Source organism: Rhinopithecus bieti, unplaced genomic scaffold, assembly GCF_001698545.2.
Source record: "Rhinopithecus bieti isolate Rb0 unplaced genomic scaffold, ASM169854v2 scaffold_13352, whole genome shotgun sequence".
NCBI lineage: Eukaryota > Metazoa > Chordata > Mammalia > Primates > Cercopithecidae > Rhinopithecus > Rhinopithecus bieti.
The window spans coordinates 1,598,756-1,620,250 of NW_016808026.1; the positions used below are offsets into that span (position 1 = coordinate 1,598,756).

A 21,495-nucleotide genomic window follows, 5' to 3' on the forward strand; every position below is an offset into this window, starting at 1 on the left:
TTTTTTTTTTTTTTTTTTTTTTTTTTTTTTTTTTTTTGAGACTGAGTTTCACTCCTGCTGCCCAGGCCGGAGTGCAATGGTGCAATCTCGACTCACTGCAACCTCTGCCTCCTGGGTTCAAGAGATTCTCCTGCCTCAGCCTCCCGAGTGGCTGGAATTACAGGAGTCCACCACTATGCCGGATGAATTTTTTGTGTTTTTAGTAAGACCAGGTTTCACCATGTTGGCCAGGCTGGTCTTGAACTCCTGACCTCAGGTGATCCACCTGCCTCGGGCTTCAAGAGTTCTGGGATTACAGACGTGAGTCACCGCGCCTGGCCCAATTAGTCTATCTTGGCTAATTTGGAAATTGGTAACTGAGATGGGGTGATGCAGAACAAACTTATATCATGTTGGTTTGGTAATCAGGTTATGGGTGGTGACTGAGTAAACTGATATTGGGGACTGGAAAAGTGGTGATTGTTGAATGCTGGCTCCCTAAAACATCACCAGAACAACCTGTTTATAAGACAAAGCGGAGTTCATTGCTTACCATGTAAGGGAGAATCCCACCTTGATAGAGCCCCTTGGGAAGGATCATGATATAAGTATAGAATTGGTGAACGTGATGAAATGTGAGTTAAAGTGATGGTAGATGGTTCCTTCACTATAGCAAGCGTATTCTCAGCCTTTGTTAATTTGATCTCTTACTTTTGTTTTTGACAAAGAAGAATTTGAATAGGAAGTTATTATAAGAAAAGCCCATGCTCATTAAATAATATTTTAAAAATATAGACTTTAAAATATAGTTCCAGAACACTTTAACAGTGATCTCCACATGAGCTACCTGCATGAAGTATCATCTTCCTCAAGCGGACTTCTAGTGAGACCAGTTAGCAACTAGAAAATGATCTTTTGATTTTATCTGTTGTCAAAACCACAGGGGACTATTGTAGGCTCTTATGTAATTATTATTGCAGCTCAGTAAACCAACAGAACTGCAGGGTGGGCTTTTATTCATATTGTTTCCTTTCTGTTGCTTCTCATCACCACCCAGAGAAGTTCTTTAGGCATAGATTTAATGATTTAATGATATATCCTCCTTGAGTCTTTCTCAGATCTGCAAAGCAGAGTTAATCCAACCTCACTCTGCTCCCAGAGCCCTTTATTTATTTTTCCATTACAACATTTAACAGAGGTTGATTTTGTGTGAACAGTTTTTTTGGGTCTATGTCTCTCTTACGTTTCTTTTAGTCTCCATGCATGAACTAAAGTTTCCTAAAGTTCAGAAGATGTGGGCCACAAGTCAGAAAAATTAACTGTGTTTTATCAATTTTTTCCAATATAAGTGAATAAACCTCTTGTGCACTTGTTCAATGTAAGACTTTACTAGGTGGATTAGTCCGGATGGGCTAGGTTACAGCACTGTACCAACACACTTTTCAAATTTCTGTGGTTTGACACACACAAGTTTTTATCTCACTCATATTGTGTATACAAACATAGATCAATTTAGATCTCTGTACCCTCAGTGACTCAAGACACAGGATGACAAAGAACTTGTCATCTGGAATATTGTTGGTAGCTTTTACAGAGGAAGAAAGAGTTGGAATCATGCATGAGTTTTGTACTGCCTCAATTCAAATGTTTCATGTAGGGATTGCTATTAAGGTGTTCTGGTGCTGCTAAATTCTAAAATTCTGTATTTAAAAAAATGTTACTCAATGGGAAGAGTTTTTTTTTTTGTTTGTTTTTGTTTTTTTTTTTGAGACGGAGTCTCGCTCTGTCGCCCAGGCTGGAGTGCAGTGGCCGGATCTCAGCTCACTGCAAGCTCTGCCTCCCGGGTTTACGCCATTCTTCTGCCTCAGCCTCCCGAGTAGCTCTGATTACAGGCGCCCGCCACCTCGCCCGGCTAGTTTTTTGTATTTTTTAGTAGAGACGGGGTTTCCCCGTGTTAGCCAGGATGGTCTCGATCTCCTGACCTCGTGATCCGCCCGTCTCGGCCTCCCAAAGTGCTGGGATTACAGGCTTGAGCCACCGCGCCCGGCCGGGAAGGGTTTTTTAAACGACACATTTATATTAAAGTTCTATGCCCAAACCAAAACTGAGTTAGAAATCAAATTAGCCAATGCTGTTTATTCATATGTTTGCTATTGCAAAGGAAATATCTATGGTCACTTTTGCTCCTTCAGAGGTTCAAGGAGGATTCAAAGGAAAATGAGTTTTATAGAAAAAAGCACATTCTATTAGGTTGAGATTTTTGAAAGGCGCATGGGGAAGTCTTAGGATTGGCCTTTAAGTATATTTGGCTTTCCTTGTTTGGTTGCAAGGGAGCAGGCAGTTTGAGGTTTCCAGAAAGGAAGAGGCTATTCAAACTGTGGCCCGAAATTTCCTACAACTAGTGAGCTGATTGAGTATTCTTTATGGTTAAACTGATAGAATATTTGAGTCATGGTCCTGAGGTAAGGATGGTGGTAATGGCAGGCAGTTTCTCAAAAAATTGCAAAGCACTGAATCATTGCATTCTCATCTAATGTGCCTAATTGTGAGGGTTTGGGCCAGTCAGCATATCTCCTTTGACTGCACTTTCTTTATACCATGAAGATGGTAAATTGGGTGATGTTTACATTCTCTTCAGAGTCTTGCACGTCTAGGATTCCATGATGACACAAACTAGTTTAATTCATTATGTGTATCAATTGCTAATTGAGATGAATAGCAATTCATCTCTTAGGTTGGTTACAGGGAGAACTCACATTTTTCTGAAGCCTTATGAACAAATACATCTACTGAGTTATGAAACTGTATTAACCAGCCATTCTCTGCTATTCAAAGGTGACAGCTTTGGGGGGTTCTCCTTCCCAGCATATGTGTCTGCAGCTCAAGAGACTGATGGGGGTGAGCCCTCTTCTTTTTACATCCCTGGAGTAAAGGCTCTTCTCAGATTGTGGATACATCTTTGCCTCCCAGAACCTAAGGCCATTTCTGACCCTGCCACTTAGATGTGCAGTCAGCTGGAAACCTTTATTCAAAGGAGCTGCTCCAGGCTTAGCTGCTGCCAGGCTGATGCAACTTGCCCAGCTGCCCACATCCATGCTCCAGAGTTGGAATCTATGCCCTGGAACAACCTGGATCCTTCCCTGCATATGGTTTCTCCACTTCAGCTCACCTATGTACTACAGCAGAGTTCACCTCGGGGCAGAAAGTACTGTCATGATTTCAGAAATTGCACAATGGGCCTCTTTTCATGTAAATTATAAATAATGGATGCTCAACAATAATTTAAGGATGTATTTATCAATGGCCAGTGTTTTGCTAAGGCCTGTCTATAATTCACAAAGCAGCAATTCTTTATCCTTCCATTGGGAAGGGTCATCATTTGCCAGTTCAAGTAATGCATTTGAACTTGGCACAGTATGAGAATTCTAACATTTACTCAGCTCTTACTAGGTGCTAGGCACTGTGTCAAGTTTTTTACATACACAATGAATCATTTAATCATCAAATCACTTGGGTTGAGAGGCTAATACTATTTATAGCATCATTTTACAGATGAGAAAAATGAGGCTTAGGAAGATTAAAGTAATTTGCCTGGGGTCATATGTAGAATAATGACATATTCTAGTAGTGTCGTTAGGGTTGCTGAATAGGCAGTCTTTCTATTTTTAATTTCTTTTTTGCTATGACTGTACATTTTCACTTGGGAAAAAATTAATGGATTTTAAGCATCTTAATCTTATTTCACTTCAAAAATATCATCACAATGATGCCACAATACAACAGGCACTTAGTTCTTCTGAGTGGCTTACCCAGAATTGTTATTGGTGGGTGTAGTGGCCTATGAGTATCTGTCATCATAACTTTCAAGTCAAGTTACCCCAGGAAGGAGGAAGAAATATGTTCTTCATTTTACACTTGGTGGCAGTCATTGTAGATGCCATGTTTCCTGGTGAAAAATGATCATGCTCTGAACTCTGCATCTGTGATCTGGCAAAAGTTGTTGCTTTAAAAAAATCATTTCAATGAATAAAAAGGAACTTACTAATTTCTGTGGATACTGAGAGAAGCAGTGGGGACAGGCATCGTATCACCTCTTTTTCTTTCTCTGATTGTCCATCTGTAAAATGGGGACTATGAGTGACCTCAAAGAGAATGCTTGCTGAGCATTCTGGAATGTGCTGTGCAGATGGCAAATATGACTCATTTTCGCATATGGCCTTTCCCTAGAGAGTAGGGCTGGGCAACAGTTTCCCTGGATCTTTACAAGCATAGGCATCAATGAGCATTTTTGAAGTGCTTAGAACTGTGCAGTGTATCACTTGGTAGGCACATACATTTGGTCTGAATCTTGATGAAGAAGTTTTTTTTTTTTTTTTTTAAACTTCTCCCTGTTTTCCTGGCATAATATTCTGAACAGCAGCAATGCAATCTGTTGTTTGTTTAGAAAAGATGGCAGAAGGGTGTATGTAGTGTGTGTGCATGTGTGTTTGTTTGTTGTGGAGGGATGTCTGTTCACAGTCCAGTAAAAGAGTAATCCTACAACGTAGAGTTACCTGAATTAGTTATTATCATTTGGGAAGATGTTGAGGTTTAGAATGAATTAGTTAAAGCTATGCTCCCACGGTGGGCATATAGCAGAGAGAATCCTCTCTTTAGCCCTCCCTCCCCAATGTGGGCATATGCACACATGTGCACAGACACACACACATAAACGCACACAGCAGAGGAGATTTTATCTCATGGTCTTCCCACAGTAGAATTCTTCTGGTCTTGACTTCAGCAGCCGTATCTTTTCCTTCCCCACCTCTCTTACTCCCTTTCATCTTAGAGGCTGGGCTTTGCTAGAGAGCAGGGGAAGCTTCTGAGCTGGTGGAAGAATTGCCATAGCAACATGGCACTGAGTCCTGCCCCCAAAGGTCTCAGCCATGCTTGGCTTTTGTTCTTAGCCCAAGTGAAGCAATATGAGGGTCTTTCCCACCTCTCACTTTCCATGGCCCAATCAATTGTGACTTTGAGCTACCTTTGAAACCCAGATAGACTCATACCCTCATCCTCTGCATGCCTTTGTGAGCTGGCTTTTCTTTTTTCTCCATCAGTGCCAATTTATTTACATGTTTCAGATAACGAGCCAGTGTTCCCCAATGTTGGGTTGGCAACCACGTACTGTTGTGATTCAGGGCTCCTGGGAAGAGCTTCCTCTGAATAAACATTTCACTCAGAAGAAGAAGGGATGCTTGGAGGGCAAGAGTGGCACTTTTAGGGTAATGAAGCAAGTGCTGGTGTTTCAGTTAGGAGATTGGGGTTCAAATCTATTTCCTGCATGCATAATAGAGCTGGACTTTGTGTGTTTGTGTGTATGTGTGCATGTGTGTGTTTTCTAACCAATAATTGAACTATAGATACATGCAACAATATGAATGAATCTCAGTAATAAAATGGTGAATATGAAAAATAAGCTCCAGATTACCTATTTTATAATAAAGTTCAACCTCAAGTAAAACTAAACAACATTGTTTAAGAATGCCTGTATTGTGATTTAATAAAAATGTATGTGTGTGTGTGTGTGTCTGTGTAAAAGCACCATAAACATTTTGGCTATCATGGAAAAAAATAATTGCATAGGAGAGGTGGATATAAATTATTATTAATGTGGAGACCTTGGGTTGAGTCATGAGTTTATGAATATTCATTTTATTTAAATCACTTAGTTAATTAAAGTAAGAAGGACCATGCCTAGACAGTAATGATGGTAGGTCCTGAAGCAATGATTGCGGTTAGTCCAATTCCATACATTCAAGGACCACAAGACCAAAACCAAAGAAAAGATTTCTTAACTGTAGTTGTGGATGCAAGTTACCCATGCTCTCTGAACCTTAATTACATTACTTGCAAAATGAAGGGTTGGAGCTAAATTGTCTCATGGATCTGTGCTAGGCAGAATAGCAACGTGGTTGAGAGAGACCTTACAGCCAGATTGCCTGGGGTTAGTATCTCAACTGTGTCCCCTCAGCAATGCAATAGGCCATTGTAATATCAGCACTGCCTATGATTTTGTTATCGATATCACAGATGTTTCCATATCACATTAAAATTTTTCAGGTACCCCAGAATATTATTTTTAGTCATAATTCCTTCAAAATTATGGTAGTTGGTGGACCTGCTTCTAGATCTTATTGTTGAATGAATTAATAAAAGCACATATATTATCATATTATACAGTTTTATTTTGAAAACTATGTTATAATATACTTGATTTCCTTTGTAATCCTGTTTTTTCTGAGGTGAGTTCTGTAGATTTCAGTAGAGAGCCAATGGGACCTGTAGCTCAGAAAAGGTACACAACCTTTATAGAAAACTCAGAATTCTCCAAACATATAAACATACACACACACAGAGAGAGATACATAGTTCTGTTAAATTGATAAAATAACTTGGGTGGCCTGAGAAAGTCTGAATGTTTTCCCATCCTTTCCCCATAAGCTGTATTTTGGTGTTCATCTTTCTTTTGATAGGTGATCTACATTTACTCGTTTGAAGATGAATAGCAAGATGGTATTTTTGACACTTAAATACATGAAGAAGTGTGCTTATTACCTTTTCAGTTAAACTTCACAAAGGAAAACAATTCTTTTGAAGATGATACAAATGTGCTAAAATATTTCCTTGAAGTTCTAAATCACTTGTGAAAACTCTTGAAGAAATTTTAGGACCTGAAGTTCTTTGGGTTGTTTCTTCCAATCTAAAAATGACGGTCAGACAAAGTGCAAAATGGCACCCTCACCGCATTTCCTACAACACACTCTTTTAAGAAAATGAGGCCGGGTGCAGTGGCTCACGCCTGTAATCCTAGCACTTTGGGAGGCCTAGGTGGGCGGATCACGAGGTCAGGAGATCGAGACTATCCTGGCCAACACGGTGAAACCCTGTGTCTACTAAAAATACAAAAAAAATCAGTCAGGCGTGGTGGCGAGCGCCTGTAGTCCCAGCTACTCGGGAGGCTCAGGCAGGAGAATGGCGTGAACCCGGGAGGCGGAGCTTGCAGTGAGGTAATATTGTGCCACTGCACTCCATAGCCTGGGTGACAGAGCCAGACACCATCTCAAAAAAAAAAAAAAAAAAAAAAAAAAAAAGAAAAAAAAGAAAATGAGCACATATGCCCCTGTGTGTTGCAATCCATCTAGGGAAGAATTTCTATGATTTCTACTTAGGCTTTCTTATTCATTGACTTCACCCTGGGGACTTCGAATCCCAATTAGTTCTTATAAAATTATTTACCTCCATGTGAGGTTTTAGTATAAATATGCAGCAGATGTGGTAGACACTAATTTGAGCCACATACCCAGCAGTTTAGGAGGGAATTGGCGGGAGCCTATTTGTGTGAAGGACCAAGGAGTCTTTGAGAAGAATGACTCTCAAATGAAGAGGAAATTGAGGCAATACATAATCTCGGTCCCGGGACAATAAGCTGTTGTTAGAGGAGTGCCAATTTTCAGCAGAGAATGAAATATATCTTTTAGATTGTTCTCCGGCCATCTGGGACTGGAGCAGATCTCAGAGGTTGTAAATATGACAGAGCTGAGTTACAGAAGAATCTCTGCAATTTTCTTGGAGCTACTTTCTAGCCTCTGTGCTGAATCTAACAGATGGTGCAGCTTTTGGTTGTCTCACCATCCACCCCTTTCTCCTTGTGTAGCATCCTTGTTGTGGGTAGCAGTCATTCTGCTTCCACCCCCTGAGTAAATCAGCATAATTTCATTTCCCGACCATAAATATTGGTTTCAAGGATGGGCACAGGACAGAAGGTGACTCAGTCAAAGTGAAGTCCTGAACTTGTATTTGGTGGTAAGGGAAAAAAGTTCTATTTCTTGGAAAAAGTGAAGTGTGGGCCTCACACCTGGATATGGTACCCCATGGCAGAAGCCAGCCTGGGATGAAGGATGACTAGGAAGGAGGGGAGAGACACAATGTGTTTGTGTGGAAACAGAGCTAGAACCCTGACCACAACCGGCCTGAAGCTGCTGTATTGCTGGATTTTTCTGGTACATAAACAATATAGTGCCTTTACTATTTAAACCACTTTTATTTATGTATCTTTTTGCTATCGGGAGCCAAAAGTATTGCTTATTTTGATCACTGAATTGTGGTGATGGGCATGTTAAGTTCTAGAAAAGAAGAGGAGGAAGAGGCAAGGTTAGAAAGCTACAGTTAGCTGGATTCCTTAGCCTTGTAGCCCTCTGCAGAAGTTTGTTCATGAGATAATATTATTAATATCCCAGTTTTTCAGATGAAAACACATATGCATTGAAAAATCTGCTGGCAAGTCTCATGGTCCCATGTGACTTACTATGTAAATTAAGAATAGAAACCACTATCTTTTATTCTGTTCCCAACTTACACAGAGAGCACAGATTATTGTTCTTATTTGAAGTTTTAAGACCTGGAGGCATTTTACTAAATTCTTTCAGATTTGGAACAAGTGTATGACTTAGGTCCCCCTGAAATTCGCCCACAAAGAATAACTAGCTGATCTGGTGTTGACACTCTTTTCTTGTCATTAGATGAAGATGACAGAGTATATATTATTGAAATCACTTCAACCCCCAATAGAAAAATTGTACTCATGCTCCAGCTCATGGAATTTCTCTGGCTGGCAAGGTTAGACTATAATAATCCCAATTGTTTATTGAGCGTGAACTTTATGTTAGGCATTGTGTTAAATGCTTTATAAGCATTATCTCATTTAATCTTTACAAAAACTTAAAAGGTTGTTACTATTATGCTGTTCTTCATACAGTACAACATTAGAAATGCAACAGGAATGTGACTTGGAGGTGCTGTTAAGAGGTTTACGGGGGTTAATAATCTCAGCCCTCTCTGGGGCATTAATACGTTACCATTCAATATGATAGAAACCATCATGATGCCACTCAGGATACAAACAAGTCCCTGTAAAATGGTTTTGTGTCATTCATGAACTGAAAATTGCTGTCTTAGATGCTGCCACTAATCTTTTTCTAAAATCTTCAGTGTTCGTCCTTTTGAGTTTGAATAACATGACAATTTTTGAAAATTTGCCTTCTGTATAGGAAATAAAATTAATTTTTAAAAATACAGTGTTACTGTATATTTGAAAGTAATTTGATTGAATACTTCATGCTTCATTTGTTGACAACTATATATGTGTCTATAAGAAAAGGGGCATTGTGTTTCCGAATGATGGTGATGAAGAATCAATTTCTGTAACTGCATATCATTACATTTTTATTTTAAAGTTAGAATAATGGTTTTATAGTTCTAAGCTATTTTAGATAAGGTTAATTATTCAGACCTTTTCATAAGAACAAACGTGTCGCATAACATGCTTATAAGGTGTTTAGTAAAACACAATTATATATCTTACTGCGAAGCTTTTTATAAAACATATTTCTTGAAGGTGAATGGTATTCTGACTGAAATGGCTAAGCAAGTAAAAATAAATACCTTTGAAGGAAAATTTACTAATGGAGATTTGAAGTATTTGGGGGTAAAAGTGGTTAAGATGTTGCCAATTCAGGAGCTACTGGACCTCATAGTACATCACTGGATACTGGCTGAACAAGGTTTTAAACTGGAAGTTTGCTTTTTCCTTAAGGACATTTTCTTCACTTGAGGATGTTCTTTCTTCTGAGCGCTAGGTGTCATTCCCTCCATCTTAATGTTCTTCCTGGGTCAGGAGGACCCATAAATATTTTCCTTCTTTCTAGTGATCCTTTGATTTCACATTCAAACCCAGCAAAACTGTGTTGCATTCTTTCTTGCTTTACTTATCTAAAACCCAGACGAGGTTATTATTTCCCCATGAGTACATGAGGCTGCAATGTTGTATTTTGCCAGTAGGTTTCACCATCTCACACATGATTCATAACATCCCCAAGTTCAAGGTTTCAGGAAGAAATTAGATTCTAACTGATTCGATAAAGTTTTATAAACTTGAAAGTCTACTGTCAAATTTACCTAGAACAACTATTGTCTCGTATCGTAAGAGTTTCTCATTTACATTAGCTACATTACTGAATGGTCAAAAGTGGACATGTTTCTAACAAATAGTATCAAATACAAACACATAATTAACTTATCTTAGCACTCCTCTCAAAGCGAGGCAGCTCCTGCCAATCTATGGAGCTTTGGAGACAGATAAACCAGAAGGCGAGGAGCAGTGGCTTCGCTGCCTGCAGTATCTCTTTCTCCATCCACATAGAGATAGAGTTTCTTCTCATCACCTTCAAATCCCCTTTAAGCTCCACTCTTACTCATCTCTAAACTTGATCCTCTGACAACTGATCCAGACACAGCTGCAGGAGGTGCGTACCTGTCTTCGCTAAAAGCTAGACTTGGCTTGTCCTAGTTCTTTAGTGTGCTGCTCTGTCTACAACCGATCTGCAGTAAAAGGGAAAATGTCTGCACTCTACTTCCTGCATTCATGCTGGTACAGTGACATTTTCATGCAAAGACATGAAAATTAGGTGGACTGAAACAAATTCTTGAAATAAGCATGCATGCCCCCTTCACCTAATCGATGTGGTGTTGAATAAAGACAGCAATCAGTCAGAACCAGGGAGGGAGTTAGATGAATTGACCTGAAGTCCTTGCAATCCTGATTGTCTTTGAATCTAAAGACTGGAGAATTGCACCAGCACTGAAACCCATGTGGCACAGATATTGGTTGTGTCCTTTCTCATCTTTACCACCTAAATTCAATTCAGAAGAAAGTCCTGTTTTACATTTTTACGTCTTAATCTTTTTACTTCTCTCAATCTCTCTACCCTAGTCCAACTTTTTTCAGCTCTTGCTTTACCACAGCCTTCTAATCAGTATTTTTTCTTCTTCCTGGCTGCCTTCCAATCAGTACTACGGAGCATGGCTAGATGAAAATGGTGAAAATGAACTTCCAATTATACTATCCCCTACAAGCACTTCTTATTGATTTTAGTATTAAAACTCACATTCTAAGCTGGATAGCACACAGTAAATGTTGTGATCCTGCTTTGAGGTTCCCACTACTACACATCTGCCTAAGGCTGGGGGCAAGGATTTCCAGAGTCCTCTTCCCTTCATGGTCCTGGGTTAGACAATGCCAATGACAGGACCTGATTTGAGATTCTCAAGTGGTCATGGGGTTCAGACATGGGGTTGTTATACACTCAGAAGTTTCATGGACCTTTCTGGAAACTCCTAATCTGTGGTTGAGGTAGGCTTTGCAGTCTTCCCTTCAAGTTCATCTTCCCATTTACCCTCCAGGACTCCAGTCCGAAGCCACTGGCAACTGTTTCTCAGATTTCTTAGCCACGTCTTTCTAGACTTGCACTTGTTTGCCTTTTCTCATATTCCTGAAAGTTCTAATTCCTATATGAAATCCTCACCTGCCTACCTCTCCTGCTCATTGTCTGATTCATTAATTTTGTTTTTCAGTTTGCTTTCCTTATTCCCATGTAGGCATCCTTTCACCAAATTAGCTGTAACTTTTCTGTCCAGGTCTGAAGGTAGACCTCACTTTGTCAGACGATTCTTCCTTGAAACCTAGATTAGGTCTAGTCCCCCAATTATGTGTCCTTCCACCTTTATTTAGGATAAAGGTAGAACAACACATGTCCTTTATTTGGGATCCCTTATTTAGGATATGATTCTCTTAAAGGGTGTCTTCTGTACAGGACCTTAAGCTCCATCAGAGCAGGGACTGAGTCTATTTTTCTCAGGATCTAGTTCAGTGCTTGACACATAGTAGACCTTCGATTCACATTTGTTGAGTGAATGAAGGAGTGACCAGGCTGGGCTTTTATAAATCTATCCCATGGGTCTGCCTGAGTAGACACAAAGCAGTCAGATGGATGTGATTATGGACCTTGTCCTTTTTGATCTGACTTGTTTATCCAGGGATTCTCTTTCTTAGTGATGCATTTTCTCTTCAGCTCATTTCAGTTTGGGAGATCTATGTGATAACTTCAGCACCCTATTTTTAAACATATTCATGTTAATGAACACTTTTAATGGAGATGATTTAATTTTTTAAAATTTTGTCCTTTACTTGAAAAGCCTGAAGGCATAAGCTCAGTAAAATATAGTGAAAAGATCTGAAGTTCTCAGCAGTGACAATTAATAAAATATCAAGCATCAAGCAGCACACAGATGGTGGTCTCATCTTGCCCTACATGGACGCATGCTTGTCCTCTGCTCAGGGACTTCCTCTTCCCAAGCAGTACTCTGTGTGTGGACTTTACCCATTCTCATGACTGTGATGGATAACACTTCACACTTGAATATTATATAGCACACATTATAACACCTGATCTTTTCATAACTGACATTCTTTTCTCCACTGTCTCTAAATACAATTTTAATGGTTGATGTAACCCATTGGATGGTTCTCAGAACAATTTTGGCCAAATATTTTTGCCTAACTACCTGAGCTATTGCTGTCATTTTCCACATCTTCTTGGTCTGGAAAGCCAGGCTTGCAGTGAGTGCTGAGCTATGGCATGAACATGTTGATAAATCCCAGGGTAGGAGGCTGATGAATAAAGGAAGGAGGCTGATGGGCCGGCATGGCTGGAAACCAGAGAATGTCATCTCCCCTTCAAGGTAGGGGGCCCGAAATAGAGGGAACAGATCAAGATGAATGACCACCTGAGTAGCTCTTAGGCTTCTTTTTCCTTTTCCTATAGACTTTCTCCCCCAATTTCCCAGTCCTGTTTAATGTAAGGTAGATATCATAAAACACAACACTGAATAACCATGAATTTATCGCTTTCTCTTTAAAGTCCTTGGAAAAATACAGAATGTGCCCCCAACAACTAGACATTTCAAACTGATGACCTTTATCTTTCTGTCCTTCCTGTGATATTGTACCCCTCTGAAGGGCAGTAACTTTACAATCAATCCACTTTGATTGATAGATTTTAATATTTTTTATCATGAATTTTTTGCACTAATTTTGATTTTTAAATATCACATTAAAATATTGATCTTGACTACTGAGTTTTTGGCACCCCTTAAATTTCACTCTTGAAATGACTGCCTCATTTTAGTGCCAGCCATGCTAGTGTGGCAGGCAAGAATGTCCTTAGATGTGGACGGTCATGAAACTGTCTATGGCATCCCAGTTACACGTAATGATTTTCTTTCAAATTTAGAAACCTGGCTATTTTATGATATAACAAATTGTTAGATATTGTTGTGATGCTGTTTGTTTTATCCAGCTCAACATAATCATTTAATAGTAATCTTTAGAAATAGGGAACTGTTCATATTTCTCATGTGAATTTTAAACTTTTGGAAAACATGCTGTGGCAAAGGGAATTGGGCTCATATTTACGCTCATTTGGATTTAGGCAATCTATGAATCTCACCACATAGCTTGGCAGTTAGGCAAAGCAGATACATAGGGGCTGCTTAGATTGTATCAAGTGAAGCCTTTTATTTTCTGGGGTTCATTTCTGTTTTTTTCAGAATAGAGCCTCCTGACGGCTCTGGGACCACTGTGTCCAGCCTGTGGTGCTGTCCCACTGAAGTCAACAGCTCTGATTCAAAAGAAAATTAACTGCAGGCATGCATAGACTTGAAATGCAGCAAAGACTTAAACTGACACCAACTACATTGTGAATGGGGGAAAATGTTAGGGCCTATTTAAAGGCCAAAGCCTTTCACCGGGGACAGAAATGGCCAGAGGAAAGATGTGAAATCACTGTTAAAATCATTTTTTCCTCCTAGGAAGCATTCAAATTAGTTGACCAAGAATGGCTGATGCTGAAATGACTTGCTGTCTCAGTGTGGAGTGGAAACAATCCTGTTAAATTTCACGTTGCAGTGACACCAAAGCAAAGGACAGATCTCAAGACAACTTTTATTGAAATGGAAAATAGTAATTCTAACTAAAGAATAAGAGAAATGCCAACAGAAATAAAATACCAGAAATCAGAGGACAATGTGCAAAACTCTATGTACTCAGACACACAAATTGAAACAACCCAAATAAATGCCAAATGCACAAGAAAATAAATGTAACTTATCAGAGGTTAATGCTTTTTATGTTTTGTTCATATGGCAACTTGTTCTGTGGTTACATAAAAAGGATTGGAGACCAGACAGGGCATGAGGCTTTTCTAATCCACATTGAGCCACTGACTCAATGTGACCTCAAGCAGCTCTCTAGAGTGTGTTGGCCTCACTCAATCATATGTATATATAATATGTACTTGTACTTGGATAATAAAAAAGAGGGGACTTAGTAGGTTTGTGAAATCTGCCATTATTTTTGGAGACCAATGATCACCTCTGGTAATTGCAGAGAAAGGGGACTAAGATGTGTTCAGATCTACAAGGGAGTAGATGTTCTCTTTTGGCTTTTGTTGGGACAGACAGTTCTTACAGAACAGAGTGTTTACTGTGTGCATATTTCTGGCAAGGGTTTTGGAGGATTAACTAGCCTGCTGATAGGAGAACAAACAGTTTAATCCTGCTGGAGCCCCTGCCATGGGGTGGGCTGTGCTCAGAACAGCAGGGAAGCCAGACTCCTCCCTCTTTTCTGTTTTAGTGCAACACATCCTGGACTCCATTGGCTTTCCAGATGTGTGGGATGATTATTTTAGGGGACAGAGGACCTTTCACAGTATCCACCAAATCACAACAGAAGAGCCTGGTTACTTTGGTCAAGTATAAACTCTGCCAAAATAGGCATTGCAGGGCCACAAAGACAATGTGCCTTCAGTCAGTGGGCTCCAGCTTTGGTAAGGGGCTTGCAATTCCACAGTCTAGGCCTGTGGCACTCCCTTTGTCTGGTAAGTCTTTCCCGAAACTCCCTGAGAGTGGCTAAGAGCCAATGTGCCTGCACCTGCTCCCAGGGCACACTGTGCTCCTTTGCACAGTAGCACTTCCTTCCCTTCCATGACTTGAGAAAAGCCCTCATTGCAACTCATGCCCACTGTTCTGCATCCCACTTTCTCACTCCCTTTCCTTACTCCATTGTGCTCTAAAGCTGAGTCAAACTGATCTCTGGTTTATTATCTCATACACTCTTTGTTCATGTACATTATCATTATCTCTGGATGCTCTTTGCGGTGGCTAGAGTTATTGAGCCCATTCTGCACCACTCCCTAGCCCCCACTCCTGTAGCTGTACCTTTTGCTATATAAATACATGTGCACTAAAGGTACAATGTAGCTCCTGTCTCTTGGCCCGTTGAATTTGGCCTTGGTTATGACTTGCCTTGGCCAGTGGCATATGGGCAGGAGTGATAGTGTGTTGTGAGTTCCAAGTCTTTCATGTTTCTGTTTGTCCTTTTGGGCTTCTGCCATTGCCACGAGGAGGGCTTCTGCCATATAAGGGCTGCCCCTTTAGCCCAGACCACAGAATGAGATCATGTAGAGAGAGCCACTCCAGTCGAAGCACAGACCTTCAGCAAGGGGCCCTCAGCCCCCATCGCCTGAGGCAGAGCTGCCCCTGCTGACCTGCAGATGCACAAGAAACAAGGGCTCTACCACTTTCTGATGAACTCCTCCTTGTCCTTTAGATTAGTTCAGCCATTGTGGAAGACAGACAGTGTGGCAATTCCTCAAAGATCTAGAACCAGAAATACCATTTGACCCAGCAATCCCATTACTGGGTATATACCCAAAGGAATAGAAATCATTCTGTTACAATGATACATGCATGCAAATGTTCATTGCAGCACTATTTACAATAGCAAAGACATGGAATCAACCCCAATGCCCATCTATGACAGACTGGTTAAAGAAAATGTGGTACGTATATACCATGCGATACTATGCAGGCATAAGAAGGAATGCAATGATGTCCTTTGCAAGGACATGAATGGAGCTGGAAGTCATTATTCTCGGCAAACTAATGCAGGAACAGAAAACCAAACACCACATGTTCTCACTTATAAGTGGGAGCTGAACAATGAGAACCGATGGACACAGGGAGGGCAACAACACACACCGAGGCCTATTGGGAGTGGGGGTTGAGGGAGGGAGAGCATTAGGAAAAAGAGCTAATGCATGCTTGGCTTAATACCTAGGTGATGGGTTGATTGGTGCAGCAAACCACCATGGCACATGTTTACCTATGTAACAAACCTGCACATTCTGCATATGTACCCCATAACTTTAGATTTAAAAAAACATAAGTTAAAAAAAACTCAACAAAGAGAACTTCTTTCAGGATGAGTCTACTGGCACACCACACTTTGGTCTTTCTTCCCATATGCTCCTGTAACTTGGGGTGAGGTTTAGAAACTCTGCCACAGTGCCTCCATCCTCATTAAATCTAAGATGGCACTGTGTAACCCTTCCTTGAGGTATCCTCACATTCCACACTCAATCACTAGTTGAGTCCTCTGTCTCTCCAAGGCCTTGGAATGGCTGCAGTAGCCTCCTGCCTGGCTTCTCTGCTTCTGCTTCCCATGCTTCTCTACAGTGCTCTTCACAGAATAGCTAGAGTCACCATTCTACAACTGAGCCCATTAGAGCATGCCTCCACTTCTGTCTCACCCTCACTTCCCACTCCTTTTTAGCTTGCACTCTGTGCTGAACTATGATCTCCCTTTATTTCATTGAGCAAAAATTTACTGGGTCCTCACCTTGTAGTAAGGCACAAATTATCCCTCTCATGAAAACTCTGCAACTTCTTACCTTCATGCCACCTAACACAGTTTTTTTTCTAATTCTTTCCTATTTACCCTTCAAGTCTCAGATTAGTTGTTTGTCCTGAGTTAAGTATCCTTGTTATGTGTTCCATGGGTGTTCTATTCATTCTTTATTTCTGGAAGTACATGTATTGCATATTTAATAAGGTGCTTTAAAGTGCTGATTTGTTGTAATACTGCTGATCTCTGAAATAATTTCTAATGTATAGCTATAGATACATAACCACTCATTCTAGTATGTGGATATATTGTCATGCTCTGAATGCTATTGTTTGCTTTAAAACAATTAAAACCAGAAAGGCAGACTGCACTGCACTATGGATTCTTGGCTAATGAAATTTAGCACCTCATGCCACATATGCTTCCAGCCAACAAGTGCTCTGCTGCTGTATCCTGAATAAAGTGTATTCTGCAATGCAGGCTGTTCATTTTGGCCTGACCTCCCTTTCCACCATTTATTTCATGCCTGGGAAACAGCCTTGACTTATAACAGTAACAAAAGGTGTGCAGGTGAAATGAAAATTTTACATTAGTTGGAGGACTTCTCTTTTGACGTTTTGCAGATCATGCACCTCAATGCAGCCTGGGAGCATTGACCAATAACTATATCAAAGGCAGTTGAAATTAATATGGGTGAAGCCATGGCATGTCTTCACATGATTTAAAGAGAGATGCAGAATAATTGCCAATATACCATGCCTGGAATGCATTTCTTTAGGAACTTTACTAAAATAACACTATGCAGAAATGATCCACGTAATGCTCTCATTTATAGGATCACAACTTCTATTTCAGTAGGAATCTGCATTGAATCATCTCTTGGTTATGCCTTTCTCCTACCAGTTCAAAAGCTGGGACCTCTCATGGCTCATATAAATAAATATTTATAGAATGAAAGACCAGGTAAGTCACATCCCCAGTACCTGTGGTGATCTTGAGGACCCTTATCTGTCCAGTGTCCTCTGGTCATATGAGTACCATTGATCACAAAAATTGTTTATAATTCTGAGTCTTCAATTTCATTGCACCAGGATATAAAACAGTCATGAACAGATCCTACAAATACACCTTTGGTTCTAAGTTTACTTTATTCTTAGGATACTACCAAGAGAACCTGAGTCACAGCAATAGTGGATTCTGCATCAGCACCATTATCAGGTTATTATCTAAAACCTCAGATCCTCCATCCATGAATCTCTCTTCCTTTGTGAGGTCCTGTGGAGGCTCATATATCCCATGGCCCTTACCTTTCTCCTCTGAAGCTGATGTTGAGGTAAATGAGTGTAGTGGTTGTGGCAGATCACATTATTGGTCCCAATTTTTCCATCTTTTCTAATACAATTATATGTTTATGGCCTCATGATGATGGTCTGTCTCTCGGCTCTGGGCTCAGACATGTGAAGTGCTTCAGCCTATGGGTGTTAGCAACTGGGATATGAAAAGAAAAGAGGGATTTGTGTATGTGTGTGTGTGTGTGTGTGTGTGTGTGTGTGTCTGTCCAAATTTTCCCCTGCTATAAGAATACCTGTCGTATTAGATCAGGGGCTCAATCTACTCAGTATGACCTCATCTTAACTGATTATATCTGCAATAATCCTGTTTTCAAATAAGGTCACATTTTGAGGTACTGGGGGTCAAAACTCCAACATAGGAATTTTGAAGGGAACACAAGTCAACTGTCAACACTGCATGTTCAAAGTACCCTGAGAGGAGGTGCATGTGAAGGCAACTTACACTAACAACACAAATAAAACTTGAATCTTCACTCTTCGAATGTGAGGTCCTTTCATTGGCCTTCCTTCCTTCTCTTCCCTTTATCCCTCTTTCTTTTCCTCTTCTACTCTCTCCTTTGTTTTCTCTTTCTCTCCTTCTCCTTTGTTTTTTTTTCTCTTATTCTTCCTCAATACTCTCTAGTTGTATTATGTTTTATTGTTTATATAGCACTATTTCATAAAACTTACATTATATCATTGGGGTCTTCAGCAAAACCCTGTGACTAGGCAGGTGGGTACATTTTCTCCATTTAACATAAAAGAGGTTCTTGCTGGTTAATTACTTCTCTAAAGCTACCCTATTAGTGACTGTCAGAGGAGCCAGATTTCCAACTCCCATCCAAAGTTCATTCTATTTCACTACATTCTTTGATTTGAAAAAGACTTTGCCCATAAGGGACCAGAGGTACTGGAACCCTCAATACCTAGATAGACATCCACAAAGCAAAATGGTGTGCTCTCCATTCTGTCCTCCCCGTTCCTGTAGATAAAGTTTATAGCAAGTAGTAGGAAGAGATTGTAACAGGAACTTCCAAAGATTTAACCAAAGGGTTAAAAAAAGGGAAAAGACTTTTTAGAGCACAGGGAAGAAACCTTTTCCCAGTAAATCTGATGATATGCCTGTAATTAAGTCAAATAGGTTAAAGGCTTGTTATGCTAGCATTAACACGTAATTCATCCATTGAATTACAATGAGATTCATGTAAGGATTACACGTAAAATTCCATGTAATGAGATGTATTCATCATCAAAAGCTTTTTGCCCTTTAAGAAAATGTTACAATAATTATCCCATGAACGTGAAAAGTCAATAGAGGTGAAAATGCATGTCTTTTTATACCATCATTGTGATTGTATTTATATTGGCAAGGCCTAACCCTGCTGACATTTAACTTTCCAGGGAGAGAACCCGGGCTGCTCTCTCTCCTCTCATCTCACCCTTTCCTCTTGGGCCATCCAAGAGATGCTCTTTGCCCTCCATCTCATCTCCTCTACCAGAGATACAGAAGCAAGAATCTTGTTTCCCAACTTACAAAACAGATAAGTTGGAATGTGATTACTCACTTTGCAAAAGGATTCACTGGAGACTTCCTTTAAAAACTCTTCCTTTTTAAAATTGCAATGTTTCTTAAAGTGAGGACTCAGTGGTATTTAGGATAAGGCCTTTGAAGATTATTATGCCTTTAGTGTAAATTCAAATTTGTGTAAAAGTGTATTCTAGATTTATTGGTATAAAATATTATAACCCTTTTAGGATGCTTATATAGAATTCAGCGATTTAAAAGTAGAGGTGAGTTTGGAGAAAGCTGCAACATAGCCATTTAAAGAGCTGTGCTGTACACATAAAATATTATAATTCAGAAATAGTAAGTTCTTTGCCCATGTGTTCAGATCAGAGCTATGAAAAGGGCAACTAAATGGCATCAGACAATGATTTTTGAGTCAATTGAAAACTTTGGCTCTCCTTGGAATATGTATCTGTATCTATATATGTCAAATTTTGAAACATTCAACTGTTGTGTTTTATCCAAGAAAAAATGAAAGTATTAAAAGGTAAGTATAGATATGTTAAATTCATGTTGTGTGAAAGAGAAGTACATTGGATATGTTAAATCCAACATGTTAAAGGCCAGACTTAATAACATACAAGGAGGTTATTGGTATTTCAACACTAGGTTCTGACTTCTCCAACTTTAGCCACCATATGAATACGGTTAGGTTGGCTAGGACCATTGACATATTCCATGAAAAAAACAGCAGAAGCAGTCGAGGTTATTTTATTTTTCTTATGTTCATAAATGGATTTAGGCAAGATCTGCCCATCAAAGTGAAAAATTTCAAGTCATTTTGTGTAAATATACAAAATATTTCACAGCAGGAAAATAGCATTGAGGAAGAATTTTTCCTTTAAAAAAATGCACACATGCCTTGTTTAGAACATTCAATGTGGGATTTAAATTAGTTGTTTGAGCCATAAATTATCTTTTACCTATGGCTGCTTAAGAAAATATCTGTCACTCACAGGCTTTCTCTTTCAGTCATGCTTAATAAAGAAGAGTGTCATCTGGAGTATTAGAATCTAATTTGATGTGTATCTTTAATGTATGTGATGTCTTAATTTTGTGTGGGTCGGCAGGTACTTTTTACTGAGACTGCTATTATCTGAGGTAAATTCTCTAGTGTTCTTTCTGTACAGTCTAGTTTCTTTTATGTAAAAGAGATAAGTCTTTATAATACTTTTATTTTCAGCTGATACAAGATCTTATGTTCATAAGAATCAGAGTAGCCATTGCCAGAGCTCACAAAGTCAGTTCTGAAGACTGAGGACAGTTGGCTGCCACTCTCTGTTTTCACAGAAGTTCCTTGAAGAAACTATAGAGTTAGCATGGCCGAATAGGAACAGCTCCAGTCTCCAACTCCCAGCATGAGCGACACAGAAGACCGGTGATTTCTGCATTTCCAACTGAGGTACTGGGGTCATCTCACTAGGGAGTGCTGGACAATCGGTGCTGGTCAGCTGCTGCAGCCCGACCAGCGAGAGCTGAAGCGGGGCGAGGTATCGCCTCACCTGGGAAGCGCAAGGGGAAGGGAATCCCTTTTCCTAGCCAGGGGAACTGAGACACACAACACCTGGAAAATCGGGTGACTCCCACCCCAATACTGCGCTTTAAGCAAATGGGCACATCAGGAGAATATATCCCTCACCTGGCCGGGAGGGTCCCACGCCCATGGAGCCTCACTCATTGCTAACACAGGAGTGTGCGATCTAACCGCAAGGCAGCAGCGAGGCTGGGGGAGGGGCGCCCGCCATTGCTGAGGCTTAAGTAGGTAAACAAAGACACTGGGAAGCTCCAACTGGGTGGAGCTCACAGCAGCTCAAGGAAACCTGCCTGTCTCTGTAGACTCCACCTCTGGGGGCAGGGCTCAGCTAAAAAACAACAGGGGAAACAGCAGAGGCCTGAGCAGACATGAACAACTCTGTCTGACAGCTTTGAAGAGAGCAGTGGATCTCCCAACACGGAGGTTGAGATCTGAGAACGGACAGACTGCCTGCTCAAGTGGGTCA

The 21,495-nt window shown here is 40.2% G+C and overlaps 1 long non-coding RNA gene across 1 annotated transcript in view; it reads left to right on the forward strand.

Annotated features, from left to right (window-relative positions):
• The window catches only part of LOC108537583 (uncharacterized), a 35,960-nt gene extending 22,029 nt beyond the window's left edge, over positions 1-13,931 (forward strand). The window contains exon 3 of the long non-coding RNA XR_001887857.1: positions 13,723-13,931. This is a non-coding gene — a long non-coding RNA (uncharacterized LOC108537583). The remainder of the gene's footprint in view (positions 1-13,722) is intronic.
• The last annotated feature ends 7,564 nt before the right edge of the window (positions 13,932-21,495 follow it).